Source organism: Carcharodon carcharias, chromosome 3 (genome assembly GCF_017639515.1).
Source record: "Carcharodon carcharias isolate sCarCar2 chromosome 3, sCarCar2.pri, whole genome shotgun sequence".
Classification (NCBI taxonomy): domain Eukaryota; kingdom Metazoa; phylum Chordata; class Chondrichthyes; order Lamniformes; family Lamnidae; genus Carcharodon; species Carcharodon carcharias.
Window position 1 is genome coordinate 30,391,790 of NC_054469.1, and position 21,893 is coordinate 30,413,682.

General features: G+C 44.4%; 1 protein-coding gene across 1 annotated transcript in view; it reads left to right on the forward strand.

The window, feature by feature from the left end:
* The window catches only part of dpp6a (dipeptidyl-peptidase 6a), a 1,248,500-nt gene that overhangs the window by 949,900 nt on the left and 276,707 nt on the right, over nucleotides 1-21,893 (forward strand). The window lies entirely within an intron of this gene.

Genomic DNA, 21,893 nt, shown 5'->3' on the forward strand with positions numbered 1-21,893 from the left:
TGAGCCTCCCCCCACCCTCCTTCTCACCATATCAGCAGAGCCTTCTTTTCCCATCTCCTCCATGTACTTATCCAGCTTCCCCTTAAAGGCATCTCTGCAATTCCCCTAAGCTACTCCATGTGGTATACAAGTTCCATATTCCAATCACAGAGTAGACTTTAAAATACAAGATAACTTATAAACCTTTTTCCTCCATACTTCTTCCTCATCCTGACTGCCAGCATATATTCTGATGGTGGAGCAGATTTTTAAACAAATTTATTGATATGTTGGTAACAAGTATTAAAGGACACTTGTTTAACTATAAAGAGCTCAGACTTGAACAATTTACTTAGCCTTTCATAAAAGTGACTAGGTCAATTGTGGTAATCTGATGTGTAATATATCTTTAAGAAGAATGTTATAATGGAAGATCACATGATCTTAGTATCCAATAGCAGAGTAGCACGGGCTACCCCTGTAGCCAGTGGTCTGTAGTTAGTACTGAGAAGTGTAGAGACATGGGGCAGAATTTTTACCTTGGCAGGTGGGTGGGCAGGCACACCCAACCCATCCGCTCGAGCGTGAAATGGCAGGCGTTGACATCGGGTGAACTGTATTTCAGTTGGCAGGCGCACGCTGGAGTCAGCAGAGCGCCCGCCAACAATTAAAGGGCTATTAAGGTCACTGACAAGATAATTGTAACAAATGTTTCACTGCTTGTCCAACTTTACGGTTGGCGGGCAGGCGAAAAGGCCAAGCGGCCTTTGCATTTTTTCGGAAACCTCATCCATGGGTGGGGTCAGGCATCCAACATCAAATAAAAACAAAATAAAGTTTTAAAAATTCATTTATAACAAGTCCCTACTCATATGACAGAGTCACATGAGGGGACATGTTTTATAACATTTTAAAAATCTTTATTCCTCATTTTTAAAACTGTTCATCTCCCTGATGCAGCTCCATGCCTCAGGGAGATTTTCAAGCGCACACTGATGCACATGCACCATGCTCGTGCTCGTCCTCCTCCCCCGCCCTCACAGGCAGTGCTGAGCGCTGCCGCTTGCTTTTCACGCTGGGCAGGCATTAATTGGCCTGCCCAGCGTGAAATTACAGTCCGGCCCCGATCACAGGCGGCAGTCAGCCAATTGACGGCCCCCGCCAAGCCCGCCCGACAAGGGCAGACTTCTGCCCATGTTAGAGTTGAAAGCACACAAGTGTAGCTGCTGAGTACTTTTGTAAATAAACGGAATGTGTTCCACCTAAGATGCGTCTGCGGATCAACTCTGTCCATTGTACTAACCCGGCCATCCCACAACAAGCGTGCAAGCAGGATCCATAAGTCCCAACAAACCAGTGCCTAGGATCCAACATCAATCTTTGTGCAGAATTTTAACGCCAAGAGGAGGCAGACCCAGCTGCAGCATGGGGTTAAATCCCTGAAAGGTGGTGTTATAGAGTTTATCATCAGACAACTTTTCTTCGTGGAAACACAACTTTATTTACAAGACAGCAGCAGCAACTACACGTGTGCATCAAACTCCATAACTAAAGAAGAACTCTGTCCTAGAGGTTCCCCGCGCTGCTAACACATTGGTTTACACAGATCATGTGAGCTTACAACACAGAATTATTCCTAAAGCTACAGTCCTACATTTCCCAAAACTATAATTACTACAGGTGGCATCGGGTTTGGAACCCAATATGGTCCCACCGCTTCCCGGTTTGACCCAAGCAGATTAGCAGGTGAGTTGGGAACCCCTGTGCAGCTGTCGGGAAAGCCATTATAATATGCACACATGCAATTAACTTCGAATTTAACCCTGCAGTCTGGCTTTAACAGCCACCGCATGGGTTGCCCAAGCTCTCTGCAGCACACGAGCGGCAACGACCTGAGTGCACAGTGCTCCAGCAGTGAAACTGTCAGGCTGGGAAGCCTTCAAGCAGTGAAACTGAAGAGCATGGCCAGGTGAGAGGCTGCTGCTCACAGGTCTTCTTCAGAGAGTTTCTTTTACTCCTTTACATGTGATTTCCAACTTCTTGGCAGTCAGTTCACTGTCTTGCACTTCACTCGCCTTGATCTGCACTTCCCTGTCATCAACCATTACCGTGGCATGGGAGCAACATATGCAGCGCCAACTTGTACCCTTGATGAGGAGCAGTAACACCAACACCAACTGCACCAGGAGCAATACTAGCAGCAAGATGAGCTGGCTTCTCCTCAGCCACATGATGTTCCACAGGGTGGAGGGGATAAACTCAAGAGATCCAACTCCAAGGAGGTGAGACCTTCAACACAGGGTCTACAGGCAGAAGATTAGCTCTCTAAACATATCTAAGCACCAGTGCCTCGGGGGCCCAGGCTGTGTGGTGGTCAATATGCGGCCTCCTGGACCAAGGCCTCCTTCCCAGTGGACAAGGTCGTCAAGATGTCTATCAACAGGATACCACAGCACCAGCCCCACACCCCACAGTTCTCTCTATAAGTAGGGAAGCAGAGAGTTGAGAGTGTGAGAAATGGATTGTGTGGAAAGGAGGGAAGGACAAAACTGTGAGACATGGGTGCGAGATGAAACAAAGAGCGAATGTGCGTATGTTTTCCAGATGGAAATGTGAGGTGCCTGGAGAGAAAGGAGTAAATGCAGCGGATTGTTTGTTGGTCTGACCTTCTGAGTGCTGTGCAGGAGAACGTGGCAAAGTCAAGAATGTGGAGCTTGGCAGCTGAAAGTATTGTGCCACTCACCTTTCCTGCTCTCCTAAGATTCTTGAATCTCTTGGGACGCTGGTCTGGATTTTTACTCCTGAGCTGGGGGACAAGGGTATGTGTGCTGGAGTCCCACCCACCACCCCCACTTGCAGATTAGAGGATGCCACAGCAGCTGCCTAGTTCTGCTGTTAAACCTTAGGCCCTCTAGTCCTCACCCCTCTCACTCCTTCAGCACCACCCCCCCTCACTCTCCATGCTCCATCCATGCCAACCCATGTCCCTCCATTCATCTCCAATAGCCCCCATACCCTCCCTGCCAACCCATGCCACTTCGCATTAAGCATGGCTCACCGGGAGATTCTCCCAATTTAACTGCCTCCTGTAGGCATATTGTAATGATATACAGGTTGATATTCAACCATGTTTGGTCATGTTATGAATGCATCTTCAGTAGCCATCAAGTCCTGGATTGGGGCTCAAACATGGAGCTTCTGGCTAAGGGGCAGGGATGCTACCCACTGCACCACAAGACCTCCTACTACAGACTTCATAATATAATAAAAACACTTTCATTCATAAAAGCTCATGCAATACATTTAAATTTATTCAAGTACTTAATTCCTCATATAAAAAAATTGTTTTTATGACTACATCAATCCTTTAATAATGTCTTGGAGCTGTCAATCAAACTAGAATTTACAAACTCTCACAGTGATAATGACAGGTCGTGGAAGCAGTCAAGCGGTAATAATGCTATAACTATTATAATTATAGTTATCATTATTAATAATTATAATCAATGAATATTAGTGTTATAATTATCTCTCAGGAATAATGGTGGTGTATGGTAAGTCACTGGACTAGTAACTTCCAGGCTACAATTAATAAAAGGTGTTATCTCAAGTCTGGCTGGAAAAATAATGGTGAATTTGTGCTGAATTCTGTTATTAGTGCACAAATTGACTAACAAGTTCAGCCAAGCAAGAGTTATGTCATGAGTTGCTAATCATCAGAACTTGCTGGGCAATTTGCTCCATTCTGCTGTTTTCTTTGCACAAACAGCACTTCACTCTCAACCTCCCTGTTCATTTGAAGAATATCCTTGATTTACACATTAACTGCTCATTAAACTTGCAGCACGAAGTTACAGCCCATACTTAGGGTATAAATAGCCTTTTAGCAGCATCAAAATTGCTAACGCAACCACCCCAGCAGAAAGAGGACAAGTTAAACTATTGAGTCTCATTCCTGCATGCAGTAAATTGTTGCTAGAGATTTTAAAAATTTCAAATTTTAAATTTTAAGGGCATGTGATTCATCAGGAGCAACAGCTGGGCTGGAATGGAGCAGAAATTTCTGCTTACTCAGTACCAGGTGTCACATGTGCAGTCTGTTAATATTGCAACAGTGGAGGAGTCGTTAGAAATGGTGGTGAGGTGGAGTTAGGTGTTGTCAGCGTATATGTGAAAATTAACGCCATGCTTTTGGGTGATGTCTCCATAGGACAGCATGTAGATGAGAAATAGGAGGGGGCCAGGGAAAGATCCTTGGGGAACACCATACCTAATGATAATGAAAAGCAGCCATTGCAAGTGATTCTCTGGCTACGATTTGATAGTGAAGAATGGAACCAAGCGAGAGCAATCCAACCAGCTGGACGGCAGTGCAGAGCCATTGGAGGAGGATGGTGTGGTCAGCCATGTCAGAGACAGGTCAAGAAGGATGACGAGGAAATGTTTACTTTTGTCACAGTCACATGGATTGTCACATGTGATTTCCCTAACAGCTGTTTCGATACTGTGGCTGAGCAGGAAATGTGGGGTAGCTTTTTCCAGTTGGCGAACAGGGGCGAAGCCCGCTCGCTGACACATAAAATGATGCGAGGTGACATCGGACGTGCGCCCCGACGTCTCCCCACCTCATTTACATTTTCAGTTCGGTGGGCACGCAGCCGACCTGTCAACGGCCTATTAAGGCTATTAAAAAAGCAATTGAAATGATTAATGGACCTACCCGTCGAGCCTTGAGGTTGGCGGGCAGGCGAAGAGCCCAGGCGGCCTTCAGAAAAAGCGTGAAACCTCATCCACGGGCGGGATGAGGTCTCATGAAGGATTTAAAATTTTTGTAACATTTTCAATTAAAAGTAATGGGCATGTCCCAGCTCATGTGACACTGTCACATGAGGGAACATGTCAGGAAATTTCTTCTACCCTTTAAAAATTTTTTTAAACTTCAGCCGATCTCCCTGAGGCGGCACTTTGCCGTGCATTCGCGTGCATGCACGAAAGAGCACACTTCCAGCTCAGGGAACCCCTCCCCCCACCACACAGAGAGATCTCAGCGCTTCCTGGCACACATCATGCTGGGCGGGCCTTAATTAGCCCACCCACGTAAAATGGCGGGGGTGCAACGATCGGGAACCCGCCCGCTCCCACACCACCACCCAGACAGGGGGAAAACGCTGCCCATGATTGGAAGGATTCAAGCCAGGAAGGATGGGAACAGATTTGGGAGGTGACCACACATTCAAGGACTTCGGAGAGCGAAGGGAGGTTGGAGACTGGGCGCTAGTCTGCCAGGTCAGTGAGTCAAGGGGTGGATTTTTTGAGGCAGGGCTTGATGCAGGCAGATTTAAAGGAGAGAGAGAGCCAGGAATGACATTGATTAACACGGGGACCAGTAGCAGATGTTGAATGGTCAACAGTTTAGTGGGAATTGGGTCGAGGTAACAGGAGATGAGTCTCATGGACAAGATGAATTCGAAAGGCGCATGAAGGGAATTTGGAGAGGAACTTGAAAAAGGTTGAGTGTTCGGAAATAGGGCAGGGGAGTGCTTTGAGAAAGTTTTGCCAGTTGGGCTAGTGAAAGGGAGGATGTGGCAGAGGCAGCTGATCAGATTATCTTGATCTTTGTGCCAGACAAGTCTATAAACTCCTCACAGTCATTGTTGGAGGTGAGGATGGAGGAGGCAGGGGAGAGGAACTTAAAAAGATGGCTTACGGTAGGGAAATTAACCTGGAGGTTAGCTTTGCATAATCCTGGAATAGTGGATAGTTTTAGCAGACAAGAGCAGGACCCAAGAATGTTTTAGGTGGTCCAGCCAAATCTGATGGTGGTTGGCTAAACCATTTGTCCACCATATCCATTAAAGTTTGTTACCCTTGGATTTAAGGAAGTGGCAATGAGGGAAATGGCCAGATGAGAGCCAGTCCTGAAGATCAAAAGGTATGGCACAGCATGACACGTCTCATAACCCTCAGTTGCTTTCCTTGCCTAATATTCATCGTGCTTCTTACTGACTTTTCTGTGCTGCCTCTTTGCGTAATCCATTCCGAACATTCACCGCCTTTCATGTAAAATTAGCAAACTTGTTCATTTTTCTTGCCCTGATATTGATTTGGGATTATATTAAACATGTTGTTCAGGTTTGGTTTATGTTTCTTGAATGCTGGAAAGGTGATGGTGAGTTGCCTTTTTGAACCATTGCAGTCCATGTGGTGTAGGTACACCCAGGGTGCTGTTAGCAAGACTTTGTAGCAGTTTGATACAACTGAGTTATTTCCGAGGGCATTTAAGAGTCAACCACATTCCTGTGGGTCTGGAGTCACATACAGAGCAGATTTCCTTCAAGGACATTAGTTTTTACAACAATTGTTTCATGGTCATCATTAGACTTTTAACTCCAGATTTTTATTGAACTCAAATTCCAACATCTGCCATGGCAAGATTTAAACCCCGGTCACCAGGGCATTACCCTTGGTCTCTGGATTACTTGTCCAGCAACAATACCACTACCACCATTGCCTTTCCTAAGGCTTCTCCTCTTAAGCACAAATATTCCTCATTTCCCTATCCTCTCACCATAGTTTAGGTTCATAATCCTGAGTACCCTATAGTTGACCTTCGCTTTGTTCATCGAAGCAAGGATATGCCTGCAATATGCATAAGGTTTGGTTAGGATTAATACTTTATGTCTAGGGTTTTAACATGATATCTCAGTTAACATGCTTGAAACCACCAGTCTGAAATATATCAATTATTGATCAAGCCAACTCTACCAACAGCAGGATGTATAGTATGAAACTGAGTGAAATGTAAATGCTTGCCAAAACATCAAGTGCATTTAAACACTAAAACCATCATTGATTACCATAAAATTCAGGCTACTAGTCGTACCTTCATAAAATTTGGGCTGAGTGATTATAGTGAGATTCCACAATACCTAATGTTAATTGATGGAATCTAAATCATAAAAGCATGGTGTTAACTTAATTTTAAGTAGCAGGATATCTCAGCCGTAGCATGGTTTCAGTTAATAAAGTTAATGCCCACATGAACATATGAATTAGGAGCAGGATTATGCCATTCAGCCCCTCGAGCCTGCTCTGCAATTCAATAAGATTATCTGATCGTGGCCCCAATTCCACATTCCGCCTATTCCTGATAGCCTTTGACTCCCTTGTTAGCCAAGAATCTATCTACCCCTGCCTTAGGAATATTCAATGACCCTGCCTCCACCACTCTCTGGGGAAGAGTTCCTAAGACTTACAACCCTCAGAGAAAAACATTCTCCTCATTTCCGTCTTAAATGGGAGATGTAGGCCATTCCTACCACCTGGGTTTGGAGGTTTACTCTGGATATCAATGACCTGAAACTTCAGACTTCGCCCAAAACAACTACACTTTATTATTTGATTTCTGTTACAGGCAGTTCAGTAATTCTTGTATCAGTGACTACTCACCCTCTGCTTTAGTTGCTTGCTTTCCCCAAGGAACAAACAGGATCGATCCAGTCGTTGATCCATCCTTGTCTGTTCTCTGTTCATATAGCTGACCTGGCTATCCCCCTTCCTTTTCCGGCTGCAGCAATAGCCTAGAGCTAACGAATGCCACGCTTAGATACATCTCTGCTTCCCACCCTACCATGTAGACACTTTCTGATTGGCTCCTTTCTGATAGCACAGGTCAAAGATTGGTTCCTTCCTCTGGTAGCAACTATCCACGATTGGCTCTTTCCTCTGAAAGCGGCGGTCTATGATTGGCTCATTTTCACCCCCCCCGGCAACCCTCCCTAGATCAGGAAGGTCCCGACAACAAGTTTGGTCGATCTCCTAAACAAAAACAGAATTACCTGGAAAAACTCAGCAGGTCTAGCAGCATCGGTGGAGAAGAAAAGAGTTGACGTTTCGAGTCCTCATGACCCTTCGACAGAACTTGAGTGAGTCCAAGAAAGGAGTGAAGTATAAGCTGGTTTAAGGTGTGTGTGTGTGTTGGGGGCGGGGGGGGGGGGAGAGTGGTTTGGGTGGGGGGAGAGAGAGAGAAGTGGAGGGGGTTGGTGTGGTTGTAGGGACAAACAAGCAGTAATAGAAGCAGATCATCAAAAGAGGTCACAAACAACAGAACAAAAGAACACATAGGTGTTAAAGTTGGTGATATTATCTAAATGAATTTGCTAATTAAGAATGGATGGTAGGGCACTCAAGGTATAGCTCTAGTGGGGGTGGGGGGAGCATAAAAGATTTAAAAATATTTAAAAATAATGGAAATAGGTGGGAAAAGAAAAATCTAAAGTGCCTAGTCGGAAGATGAGGTGTTGTTCCTCCAGTTTGCGTTGGGCTTCACTGGAACAATGCAGCAAGCCAAGGACAGACATGTGGGCAAGAGAGCAGGGTGGAGTGTTAAAATGGCAAGCGACAGGGAGGTTTGGGTCATTCTTGCTGACATCCGCAAATCTTTTATGCTCCCCCCACCCCCACTAGAGCTATACCTTGAGTGCCCTACCATCCATTCTTAATTAGCACATTTGTTTAGATAATATCACCAACTTTAACATCTATGTGTTCTTTTGTTCTGTTGTTTGTGACCTCTTTTGATAATCTGCTTCTATTACTGCTTGTTTGTCCCTACAACCACACCAACCCCCTCCACTTCTCTCTCTCTCCCCCCACCCAAACCCCCACCCCACCCCACACACACACACACACACACACCTTAAACCAGCTTATATTTCACCCCTTTCTTGGACTCACTCAAGTTCTGTCGAAGGGTCATGAGGACTCGAAACGTCAACTCTTTTCTTCTCTGCCGATGCTGCCAGACCTGCTGAGTTTTTCCAGGTAATTCTGTTTTTGTTTTGGATTTCCAGCATCCGCAGTTTTTTTGTTTTTATTTTGGTCGATCTCCTCCTAGTTCTGCTTGCTTCAGCACCTCCCTCATCTGTCCCTAGTTCCACCAAGCAGCCATTGCATAAGGGTGACTGCAAACTGCCAAATTTATACTTTTTCGATGATATTTTAAGCAAACAGCAATCATCAGTTACATTACATTAAGACATTACCTTTTGACCTTATTTTGAGTTTTAAGCAAACAACTTGACATGATATTTACAATCGAAAAGGTCACAGACTGGGGAAAGAACAATTGTTGCCTAGCTTTTAACCATTTGTTGCCTGGCCTTTAACCAGGCACCTTCCTAATATTAGCACAAAACCATGAACACAGCATAAAGATTTTCTGTTAACTTATTTGTAGAAGTTAGCCTATAAATAATGTTAAATAGCAATAATAATGCTAAATAGTAATTGTAGGCTTAGCTTTTCCCTGTATCCACAAAAAGCTTCTACAATGTAATGACCCTTTTAATATATTTGAAATGCAACAGCTGCCCACAGAGACCCCTTATTTTTAAACTGTGTCCCCTAGTTCTCGTCTATCCCACAAGGGGAAACATCCTTTCAGTATCCACCCCTGTCAAGTCCCCTCAGGATGCTATGTGTTTCTATAAGATCACCTCTCATTCTTCTAAACTCCAAAGGATATAGGCCCAACTTCTTCAACCTTTCCTCATAAGATAACCCCTCACCTCCCCACCCCCGTCCCCCCACCATCCCAGGTATCGGTCGAGTGAGCTTTCTCTGAACTGCATCTAACGCATCTATATCCTTTCTTAAATAAGGAGACCAAACCTATACACAGTGCTCCAGATATGGTCTCACCAACTTTCTGTACAACTGTAGCAAAACATTCCTACTTTAATATTCTATTCCTCTTGCAATAAACGACAACATTCCCTATGCCTTCCCTCGATTACAGAATGGGCCTAGCAAGGTTAAATTCACAATCTAACTTCAAAGGGCGGATTACACTATTAAAACTGTCATGAATATAAAATCATTCCACCTGCTGGGTAGCAAGCTGAGAGTGGCATTGGGCAGTTTCGCCCTAACTGTGTGAATCATTAGTCTCACCTCTGGGGCCATCTGCAGTTTCCCGGCATACTGAAAGTAAAAATGATATTTCACTTCAACCCTGATCGCTGAATTGGCAACGAGATGTTGAAAGGACTGAAAAAAACCTGCCTTTGTTTTCATCAATGCCTACCTTTAAGGGAGCACTTAACATAAATTGATTTCTGGTGACTTGGCTTTTTTGTGTGTGTCAAAAAGAATTTACATTCACAACCCTGATTTTGATTTTAAGCTCTTTGTGCCTTAGTCACCTGCTGTGAAAGCTGACTGAACCCAATGGGACAATGTTCCTACAAAAGGTTCTGAAAGGGAATGCAACAGCATCTGAAAGTATCACTAAATGATAGCAATAGCTACTTCCATGTAGAAAAGTAGACCTGTAGCTACTTGTCAGTTCCTCAGATCTCCTTGGTCTATTTACGTAGAAGTGAAAAAGTGAATGTTTAATTAGATAGTCTCAATCCTGTGTATAAGTTTTGTATGATGGGTTCATGTCCAAGACTAGTGTTATTAGGTGAGTTAACAAAGTACTGCATCATTCATTGTTTAAATGAACAGTAATATAGTTCTGCCATAGTTACAGTCTTACCTGTTCTTCCATGGAATGATAGCAAATTACCTAACAGACTGTTTGAGTTACGAACAGACTGTTCACTGTGCTTAAACTTCAGTGTGAGCTGGCCAAGGACAGTGGGTGCAATTCCCTCAACTTCGTCCTTGCCAGGAAAGTGAGATCATTAGCAGGTCGGGAACCTGCTGGACTCTGCAGCCGACTTTTCCGTGCTCTTTAGCCGAGCCACAGCATTAGGATTCCGCTTCTGTGTTCTGCCACCAATCAGGGAGGGTCAGCCAGATCACATGTCAGATCTGTCCCAAAAAAAAAGGATTTCTAATCAAAGAGAATACAGCATTGGTTAGAATGGCTCACCAGCGCTTGGATTTTTCAGGCTACAGCAGCCATGTGAATGGAGAGGAGACCTGGGAAGGCTGCTTCCCGAGTTTCTCACTCTTACCTGGAGGTCCTGCTGTGGAATCTGAGGGGCTGCAGTGAGGGGAATTTGACCAAGGACAGGAGGAAGATGACAATCTCTCCAACCAAACCAGCGTGCGTGGAAGTGGCTGAGGAAGTCGCAGCAAGAGTGTGGTGTCTCCAACCTGGAGACAGTGCACTGAGAGGGTGCAGTGATAGTTGGATTCCCAAGCCAGATGGTGAAATAGGAAAGGAGACGCACATCCTTTTCTTCATAGTTGGCTTATTTACAGAATGCAGAATTACATACATTTGCCTTCTATTTACCAGCCACCCAGTATTCCAGCAGTCTCCCTTTGTATCAGGTTTGTCCAACATACGGATGTGGACCGCAAAGCCCCTCTATGTGGCCCTGAGAGCCAGGTTTCAAAATCCCAGTCAAACAGTTGAGTTTCAATGGAAGATTCTGCATGGAGCTGCTGTGAGCCTATCAGCAGCAACTGAATGTGAGAGAAACAGTCTGATTGGAGGAGCAGCAAACACCAGAGTTGGTGAGCGTGTCGAGGGCTTCTGGGCTGAGTGAAGCAAAGGTATGGCAGCCTAGAGCCCCAGGAGCCAAGCAACGGCAGGGCTGGACCCTGGGGAGCCAAGCAATGGCAGGGCTGGTGCCTGGGGAGCCAGGTACATCAGGCCCGGGGAGGCCAAAGTTTTGGTGCCCGGGGGAGGACAAAGTTGTGTCAGACCCAGGGAGGGCAAAGTTATGTCAGGTCTGGGGAGGAAACCGTGCTGCGGTGAGTGAGTGTGTGTGTGGGAGGGGTGGTGAGTGAGAGACTGAGTGCATGCATGTGGGAATGAGAGTGAGTTAATGAGTGCATGTATGTGGGAGTGAGTTAATGAGTGCATGTATGTGGGAGTGAGAGTGAGTTAATGAGTGCATGTATGTTGGAGTGAGAGTGAGTTAATGAATGTGTGTGGGCCTGAGAGTGAGTTAATGAGTGTGTTTGAGTGACTGAGTGTGTGGGGGGAGTGAGAGTGAGCGATTGAGTGTGTGTTTAGGAATGAAAGTGAGTTAATGAGTGCGTCTGGGAGTGAGAGCAAGTGATTAAGCGTGTAGGGGGAGTGCAAGAGACTGAGTATGTAGGGCTGAGCGTGAATCTCTTTTATGCCCAGTCCCAGGTTTCTCACTCACTCTCACTACTACACACCAACACGCACAGACACACCCACTCACAGTGGGGTCAGGGTGAGTGAGTGAGCACTGAGTCTGAGAATGAGCCAGACGCACACACCTGACCATCTCACATGCTGATCATTTTTATTAACTTAGCGATGTATTGCAATGATATTGCTGTGCTTATGCTCCCCAATCGTTCCTTTCCTTAAAACCTGAACATTTTTTTGTGAAATTCAGTTTATTATTGTGCCAAACTTGATCTTTCTGAAATTCGCTCATCACCCTGAACGAAAAGGTTGGACAAACCTGCTTTCTTCTCTGTTGAGTACATCAGTAACTAATTGCCAAATTAACAAATAAACAGACCGAATTAAAGTGATAGCTCCTTAAAGGGGCACTGTAACAAAGGAGAAAATTTTTTAAAGGAACCTTATTGAATTAAATTAAAATGTCATTTTTGGGGAGTCTCTCTTTATACTCTTTTGAGTACTGATTTAATAAATTAACCAATTAAAAAAGCCAATGAAACCAATTGATCACCCCTGAAAGGGCATTGTAACAAAAACAGAATTTTAAAGGAACTTTACATAATTAAACGGAGATATTGTTTTGGGAGCTAATGAATCAATCCACCCCCATTGTGCCCACCAACGTTCTCTCTTTATGCTCTTTTGAGTGTATCAAAGCAAACAAAATAGTCAAATTAACATAGTAACAAGGCAAGGTGCATAGGGGTGAGAGTGAGTGAGAAACCTGAGACTGGGCATAAAACAAACTCACCCTAAGGAGCACTGTAACTAAAGGAGAAATTTAAAAGAATTTTACCAAATCAAATGAAAATGTTATTTCGGGGGCCAATGAGACACTCCAGTCTTGTGGTGCCCATTGGCCACAGAAGGCCTTAAGCGTGCCAGTGAACACTGTGTGCTCTCTTTCCAGGAACCCCAAGTTACAAATGTAGCTGTGGAGTCTCCCTTTATACTCTTTTGAGTATATCAATTAAATAAATTGACTAATTAACAAATTAATAAATAAATTAAAGTGATAGCCCCCTTAAAGGGGCACAGTAACAGAATAAAACCCCAAAGAAAGCTTATCTAACTAAATCAAAATGTAGTTTTAGGGGCTGAGTCTCTCTTCATATTGGGCAGAATTTTTTGCCAGAGAAGCGGGCCCCGCCATCATTTTAATGCCAATTAAGGCCCTCCCAGCGTGATGCCCGGCGGGAAGCACTATGCACTCCCTGTGCGAGCAGGGGGAGGGGGGATTCCCTAAAAGCGAGATGCACTCTTTCGCACATGCGCACGAAAGAGCTCACATCTCCCTGAGGCTAAGTGCTGCATCAGGGAGATTGCTTACACTGTGAAAAAGATGAACAATAGAAAAAAAAAATTCCCTAACATGTCCCCCTCATGTGACAATGATGGGACATGTTCATAATTTTCAGATTAGCTTTATTAAACTTTTTAAAACCCTGCCGCCGTGGCTCCTGGTCTGTCTGCCAACCTTAAGGTAGGATGGGCAAGTTCTTTAATTGTATAATTGATCCTGTCAACGGCCTCAATTGGCCATTGGCAGGTCGGCGGGCGTGCAGCTGATTTCGTTGTCCGCCCGCCTTCCTGAAAATTTAAATAGGGCGAGATGATGTCGGGGGTTCCGCCTGACATCCCGCGTCATTTTACGTGTCGGCGAGCAGGCCGCACCCCCTGCTTGCCGATGGCAAAATTCTGCCCACTCTTTTGGGGTAAATCAATAAAATAAAAGACTAATTAATCAGATTAACAAATTAATCAAATTGGCAGCCCCTTAAAAGGGCACTGTACCAGAAACAAAATTCTAAAAGGAAATTTATCTAACTAAATGAAAATGTGGTTCTGGGGGCAGCTCTTTTGAGCACTTGTGAAATTAACCAGATTTAACCAAATTTACAGCCCCTTAAAGGGGCACTGTAACTAAAGGCTAAGGATTTAATGAAAACTTAACAATTTAGAGCAAAATGGCATTTTGGGGACCAATGATGCACTCCAGCACCTCCAGTGCCCACCAGTCACAGAGACCTCAACCTTCTCCAAAGACAGCCAGCCACGAATGTAACCATGGAGTCTCTCTTTATAAGCCCTCTAAGTACTTAATTAAGCAATGCCCTTCACTTGAGCTTCTTAACAATGTAATTAACAAACCATTAACTTGCAAGACCTCAGAAGAGCAGGATAGGTGAGTGGCATAACATTTGTAGGTGCAAAGACCAACACATTGACTTGCCCAGCATTCTTCTGCAAAGAGACCCTCAGAACAATAAAGCTTGCAGCTCCACTCATTCCTCTCTCTCCAGGCTCTTCCTCATACCCTCAATCGAACACCCAACACTCAAACTCAGCCTCACACTCACGCTGCACAAATGCTGTCCTTTCCTGCTATCCACACAGGCCATTCTGAACACCCACACCTCCCTGCTTTCCCTTCTTGCTGGAGGAGAAACACACGGTCTCAGAAAGCAGCAGGGACCTGTGTGGGGGGGTGGGGGGGGTGGTGGTGGGTGGTAATTTGTGGCCCTCCAGCGACAGATGCCCTGATGGCCACTCGCAATGCACTTGTTCGACAGGGATGGAAGTCTCGTTCCAGGAGGCTGTAGATGCCAGCAATGACCTGCCGCAAAAGCCTGAACATCCTGGGAAAGAGTTAATCCTCTGCTGGAGACCTTGTGTTAGGAGCCTCGCATCTTTGGAACTGGATCTCTGTGTCCATCCTCTCTGTCCTGAGGGGCACATGTTGATACTGTTGCCGCTCCCCCCCCCCTCGCTTGCTTTCTCTCAACGATAAGCTAGAGCTTCCATGCCATGGTGAAGGCTGGCAGCAAGGAAATGCAGCAGACGGTGAGTGAAATGCAAGACAGGGATAGTGACTTCCAAGAATTTGGCAGTCGCCTGTCAGGCACTGAAAGCACTCCCTGAGAAGGAGCTCCGCGAGCAGCAGCCTCTCACCTGGCCATGGCTGCAGCTCTTCAGTCTCACTGATCAAAGGCTTCCCAGCCTGTCAGTTTCACTGAAGAAGGACCCCTCACTATATGCTCACCTTGATGACCCTGGCAAGTTTCACACAGCTTGGGAAATCGATGCATCGGCTGCTAATTCCGGAACCCTTGTTTAAAACAGATCTTCATTACTTATTTAAGTACTTAAATGCTTTGCCTGACAGCTGCAGGCTGTCTTCAGTTTGTCTTCAAATTTTAGGGGATCTAACTCTATTCATGAATGCAAACCCTTGCCTGTGAATTGTTCCCTGAATATTAAATTAAATTAATTATAATAAAAGCAAAAAAAAACCAGAATATCCAACAGCCCAGGCAACGACTGCAGAGAAAGAAACAGAATTAATGTTTCAGGTCAATGATGTTTCAAGAGAACCCCACAGTGTTTGGCTTTTTGCTTTGGTACCTGATGTAGGTATGTTGCTGACTTCGCCAAGTCTCTGTGCCTAAGTTATCTCACTCCGATAAACTCAGACATACTGTTCAACTGATGTAAATTTTCAATATTTGACTGGAAATAGATGCTGGCAATCAAATAAATGCATATTCATCTCCCCAGGAGGTTTATATTTGAATTGACTGGTTTAGACATATTTTGAATAGTTGCCACATCCCTTCTGGGGATCAAGGCAAGCAGGACTATTTTCCACAGGAGCCAAATCTTCATATGACTGAAAGAAGCCAATAACGCAGTACACCACGGATAAAATACTTCATTTTTGTCACAGCGTGCGGGGTGCGATCAACATTGGGTCTCAGCTGCCTAAACTCTGGAATTCCCTCCATAATCCACTGCGCTTCTCTCTCTCCTCACTTAAGAAGCTCCCAAGTACAATCTTTGACCAAGATTTTCGGTAGAGCTAGGTCAATTCACAGAGGTTTAAATTTTCCTTTATTATGGTGCAGATCTTTCTTTTAAACTTCTGTGTCAATGAGGAACAGGCGGACATCTGTTCTAATATCTCGTTACATGTCTTGGTGTCAAATTATTTTTTGGGTAACATTACAGTGAAACTTGGTTCAGAGTTAACAAATTAAGGCTAGGTTTCCAGTTCATAAGTTATGCCTTCATAAGACAAATGGAGGAAACTCCATGCTTGTCGGATTGGGCCAGGGTTTGCTGGATTGGTTCGTCTTGTTGTGAGGGGCGTGAGTTGGATTTCCACCCTCTTCAACTCCACTGTGCAACAACAAAAATAATCATTGCGTTTATATATCACCTTTACCATAGTAAAACGTCTAGAGCCCGTTCACAAGAGTGCTGTCAAACGAAATATGACACCCTATTGCCTACATTTCCAATTCTTCTGGCAGTTAACGATTTAAATGATTCCAGTGTCGCTGTCTTGCGATTAAACAATATAATGCCTTTTAAACCGACGAATTGCAAGGTAAATCACTGTCCTTACAAATGGCGATGAAATTGCTTGTCAGTTGCATCCAGACCTTTCCATCTGATGTTAATGACAGTCAACAGATCAGACACAGAACCACCTATAATATACCAGACGCAGGATGATAAACAGATCAGTACAGCTGCATCAAGTGTACAATGACAAAATTAATCTTGATTAACAATTTTAGTTTTGTTTCAAATTCAATTACTGTTACCTAGGAGGACCAAGCAATACAATAGTTATGATATGTGTATAATAGGCGCTGTTAATGAACATCACCTTATAAAGAGATAATAATAGGCAAACTTCTGCTCTCCACTGTCCTATTTCTCAATGGGGTCAGGGCACCAGAGGGACCAAATTGCTAAAAAAAAATACCGACAGCCATCATCCCACCTAAGGTCCACTCCTTGCCATTTCCCAGGGGATCTCAAATTAACTAGTCATCTCTCCCACCAGACCATCATTTCTATAGGCTAATGGGAGTCCAATGGCATAGGTAAGACCCTGATACCACCTTTGAACTAAAATACTCAGTGCCGACATTATGCAAGCCCTGTGCACTGATCATGAACTAGTAAACAGCCATCATAAATATATATTGTGAATAACTGGGGTCCCAGCACCAATCCCTGTGGTACCCCACTAGTCACTGCCTGCCATTTGGAAAAAGACCCGTTTGTTCCTATTCTTTGTTTCCTGTCTGCCAACCAGCTTTCTATCCATCTCAATACACTACCCCCAATCCCATGCACTTTAATTTTACACGCCAATCTCTTATGTGGGACTTTGTCAAAAGCCTTCTGAAAGTCCAAATAAACCACATCCACTGGCTCCCCCTCATCAATTCTACTAGTTACATCCTTGAAAAATTCCAGTAAATTTGTCAAGCATGATTTCCCTTTCATAAATCCATGCTGACTCTGTCCGGTTCTGCCACTGTTTTCCACTTGCTCAGCTGTTAAATATTTTATAATGGACTCTAGAATTTTCCTCACTACCAACATCAGGCTGACTGGTCTATAATTCAGTTTTCTCTCTGCCTCCCTTTTTAAATAGTGGGGTTACATTAACTACCCTCCAATCTGTAGGAACTGTTCCAGAATCTGTAGAATCTCGGAAGATAACCACCAATAGAACAAAGAACAAAGAAAATTACAGCACAGGAACAGGCCTTTCGGCCCTCCAAGCCTGCGCCGATCATATTGCCCGTCAACACATGCATCCACTATTTCTAGGGCCACTTCCATAAGCACTCTGGGATGTAGATTATCAGGCCCCGGGGATTTATCAGTCTTCAATCCCAACTTAAATTTTGTGGCTGATTTGTTTGTGTTTTGAGTTCCACATTCCCAACTACCTCCAGCCTAACAAGAATCTAAGCTCTTGGTCACCTGTCCTTCTTGTAGCTTGGTGTCAAATTTTGTTGGAAAACATTCCTGTGAAACATTTTGGGGCATTGTATTGCATTAAAGGAACAATATAACTGCAAGGTATTATTGTTGTTGATGTATGGCGTATGTCAAGGTCATTTCCAAAATTTCAGTCTTTCTTGTTGAAGGTTTTGGACACAAGCAGTGAAGAGGAACCCAGGGGTGGGGGATTTCCTTTAAAAAGGAGCAGATGTTAGTGTAAAAGAATTGAAATGTTCAAGAAATTATGAAGAAAATCAGGTAAAGTTAATTCTGGTGAAAATATCAAATTATGGGGGTGGTGGGGAAGGCGTATGGAGAGGCAGAAATTCCAAATCAGAAATGTGCTGGTAGAACTGTTTCACCAAAATGATAATAGAACCATGGACCTTGAAAATGGATTGTGCTCCAGTCCTCATATTCTTGCAAATATTTCCAGAATTTTCCAGAATATATTTACAAAGATAATGCTATAATGTTTGCAGGGCTACAAGGAATGTGGGACTAGATGAGGTGCTCTTTCAGAGAGCTAGCACAGATACAACAGGCCTAATGGCCTCCTTTTGTGCTATAACCATTCTATGATTCTGAGTTTTTATGAAAAGAGAGATTATACCTATCAGGAAAGATTGAACAGGCTAGGATAGTTCCCTCTAAAAATAAGAAGTCTGAGGGTGTGACCCGTTAGAGATATTTAATACTCTGTTAGAGTAGATGTAGAGAAGATATTCCCACTTGCAGGGGAGTTCAAATATTGGGGCCGTGAATTGAAGATGGGCACCAGTAAGTACAGTAGGAAATTCAAGAGAAATATGGGGCACATTACCAGAAGGAGTTGCTGAGGCGAATAGCATGGATGCATTTAAGAGGAAGCTAGATAAGCGCATGAGATAGAAAGGAATAAATGCTAATAGGTTTAGAGGAGAAGGTGGCAAGAGACTCGTGTAGAGTATGAACACAAGGATTGATCTGCCCATTTCGGTGCTGTCAATCCTCTGTAATCCCATGTAATTTATCCTATTTCTTTTTGAAAGTCGCTATTCCACCACCCTTTGCTTCCACCACACTTTCAGACAGCACATTCCAGATCAACAACACTAGCTACATAAAAACAGTCTGCACAGTTCCTCGCTGCAACTTTTGCCAATTATCTTAAATTCATGAGTTGCACTTGATGTCTATTTTTGCTTCCAATGGCAGTACTTTGCAATTTTCTGCATTAATATTCTTCTGCCATTGTTCTGCCCACTTACATGTCCTGTCCAACTCATCGCATCATTTCTGAGCTGTCACGTCTGATATTGCAGCCCTTGCTGATGCGAGACAATGTGACATAATCACTGCCCATGTCCCTGGCTGATACAGGAAAGCAACTGTATATCATCAAACATTAAACTAGGCAAATAAAAACTACATCAGTTGGAACTAAACTCAAGGACAGTAGAATTGCAAATGAGAGACTAAGATTTAGTCAATGTAGCAAACTTTAAGGGCAAACACTGTGAGGAACTTTGTTCTGCAACACATACAGGAATTATGGCAGACAATTTTGTATTGTCAAAACAAAAATAAAATCCTAAGGAGCTGTGAACCTTGAAATATCAGCTCAAACAGCTGCACTCTGGCACATCTGGATGCAGAATTCCCCTAGGGACTTGTCCTACTGAGTATAAACAGGGATCAGCGGGGCTACATTTATACAATTTACTTTTCGTAAACTGAACATAGATGATTCCGCAGAGAATGACAGATTGCGACTGTAGCAGTGACAGGAGAAGAGGGTGGAAAACCAACATTTCCAGCAAGCAGTCAGAGTCAGAAGGCATCATCATCATTATCACCTGCATGCTGCGGTACAAAGAGTTACTGACACAGGTTAAATTGCAAAGACTTCAGACCATGTGTAATATCGGTTTGGATTTTGCAGTCGGCAGCAAATGAACGCGTGGTGCTCAGCATTCATTACCCTCACGCTTTCCCATAGACTTTCTTTGGGCTTTTGTACTGTGAGTTGCGGTGGAGAACTGAAATAGCTCAGCAATCTCCACAGGGGGGATTTGGGGCCTAAGCAAGCAATGGTGTTTGATCTTAACCAATCAAGTTGAAGAATCCTTACAAAGGACTGGGGTTTTATTTTGGTCAAAGTCTGAAAACGTGCTAATTGGGCACTGTTAGACAGGCCTGTTTGAAAGGCTGCATTTAGCACATAATTTTGGTCCTAATTGCTGATTACTATAATTGCTTGGAGATGTTAATCGAGACATCTGTAAGTTTCACACTTGTGCAGATCATGAAGTTGTATTTGTGGCCTCCTTAAACCCACTTCCAAAGAGGTATGGATTTTTCTGGCATGCTACAGCACATTGCAAGGTGGCTCAGGAACCGAGGGGGACGGCTCACAGGTTTCTGGACACAGGACTGGAGGTCTGGGTGGAGGAGGTTCGGAACAGGAGAGATGTCCTGCACCCCCAAGAAAGGACACCTCCTTTTCCTGCTGTCCTATTCCTCTCTCCTGCCTGGCTTCTTGTTCTCCATTCATTCCTCATTCAGACCAAGGGGGGCCCCTAGCAGATGTCCATGACCAAGCACTCCCCTTCTTCTAGTGATGGCTATAAGGTGTCCAATAAGGAAGACTAGCACAGCAAATTTTTTTTAGGTGAAGTGCTCAAGGAAGTTCTAGAATAAATGTTGCTCAAGGAAGGTGGAGTCTTGACAAAATGTCCCAGAAAGTTTCCTGATGTGCTTCAGAAGTCCTCTTCACAACTCCAGGCATAAGTGAACATGAAAGGTGACATAAAAAACAAAACAAAAACAGAATTACCTGGAAAAACTCAGCAGGTCTGGCAGCATCAGTGGAGAAGAAAAGAGTTGACGTTTCGAGTCCTCATGACCCTTCAACAGAACTCAGTGAATCTAAGGAGAGAGGTGAACATAAGCTGGTTTAAGGTGGGGAGGGGGGTGCGGTTGGGTGGGGGGGTGGTGTGGTTGTAGGGATAAGCAAGCAGTGATAGGAGCAGATAATCAAAAGATGTCGCAGACAAAAGAACTAAAGAACACAGAGGCGTTGAAGGTGGTGATATTATCTAAACGAATGTGCTAATTAAGAATGGATGGTAGGGCACTCAAGGTACAGCTCTAGTGGGGGTGGGGTGGAAAGACTAGCCAGGCATAAAAAATTTAAAAATAATGGAAATAGGTGGGAAAAGAAAAATCTATATAAATTATTGGAAAAAACAAAAGGAAGGGGGAAGAAACAGAAAGGAGGTGGGGATGGAGGAGGGTTTCAAGATCTAAAGTTGTTGAATTCAATATTCAGTGCGGAAGGCTGTAAAGTGCCTAGTGGGAAGATGAGGTGCTGTTCCTCCAGTTTGCTTCACTGGAACAATGCAGCAAGCCAAGGACAGACGTGTGGGCAAGAGAGCAGGGTGGAGTGTTGAAATGGCAAGTGACAGGGAGGTTTGGGTCATTCTTGCGGACAGACCCAGTTTACGTTTTGTCTATCCAATGTAGAGGAGATCGCATTGGGAGCAACGAATGCAGTAGACTAAGTTGGGGGAAATGCAAGTAAAATGCTGCTTCACTTGAAATGAGTGTTTAGGCCCTTGGACGGTGAGGAGAGAGGAAGTGAAGGGGCAGGTGTTGCATCTTTTGCGTGGGCATGGGAAGATGCCATAGGTGGGGGTTGAGGAGTAGGGGGTGATGGAGGAGTGGACCAGGGTGTCCCGGAGGGAACGATCCCTACGAATGCCGCCAGTGGGGTGAAGGGAAGATGTGTTTGGTGGTGGCATCATGCTGGAGTTGGCGGAAATGGCGGAGGATGATCCTTTGAATGTGAAGGCTGGTGGGGTGATAAGTGAGGACAAGGGGGACCCTATCATGTTTCTGGGAGGGAGGAGAAGGCGTGAGAGCGGATGCACGGGAGATGGGCCAGACACGGTTGAGGGCCCTGTCAACGACCGTGGGTGGAAAACCTCAGTTA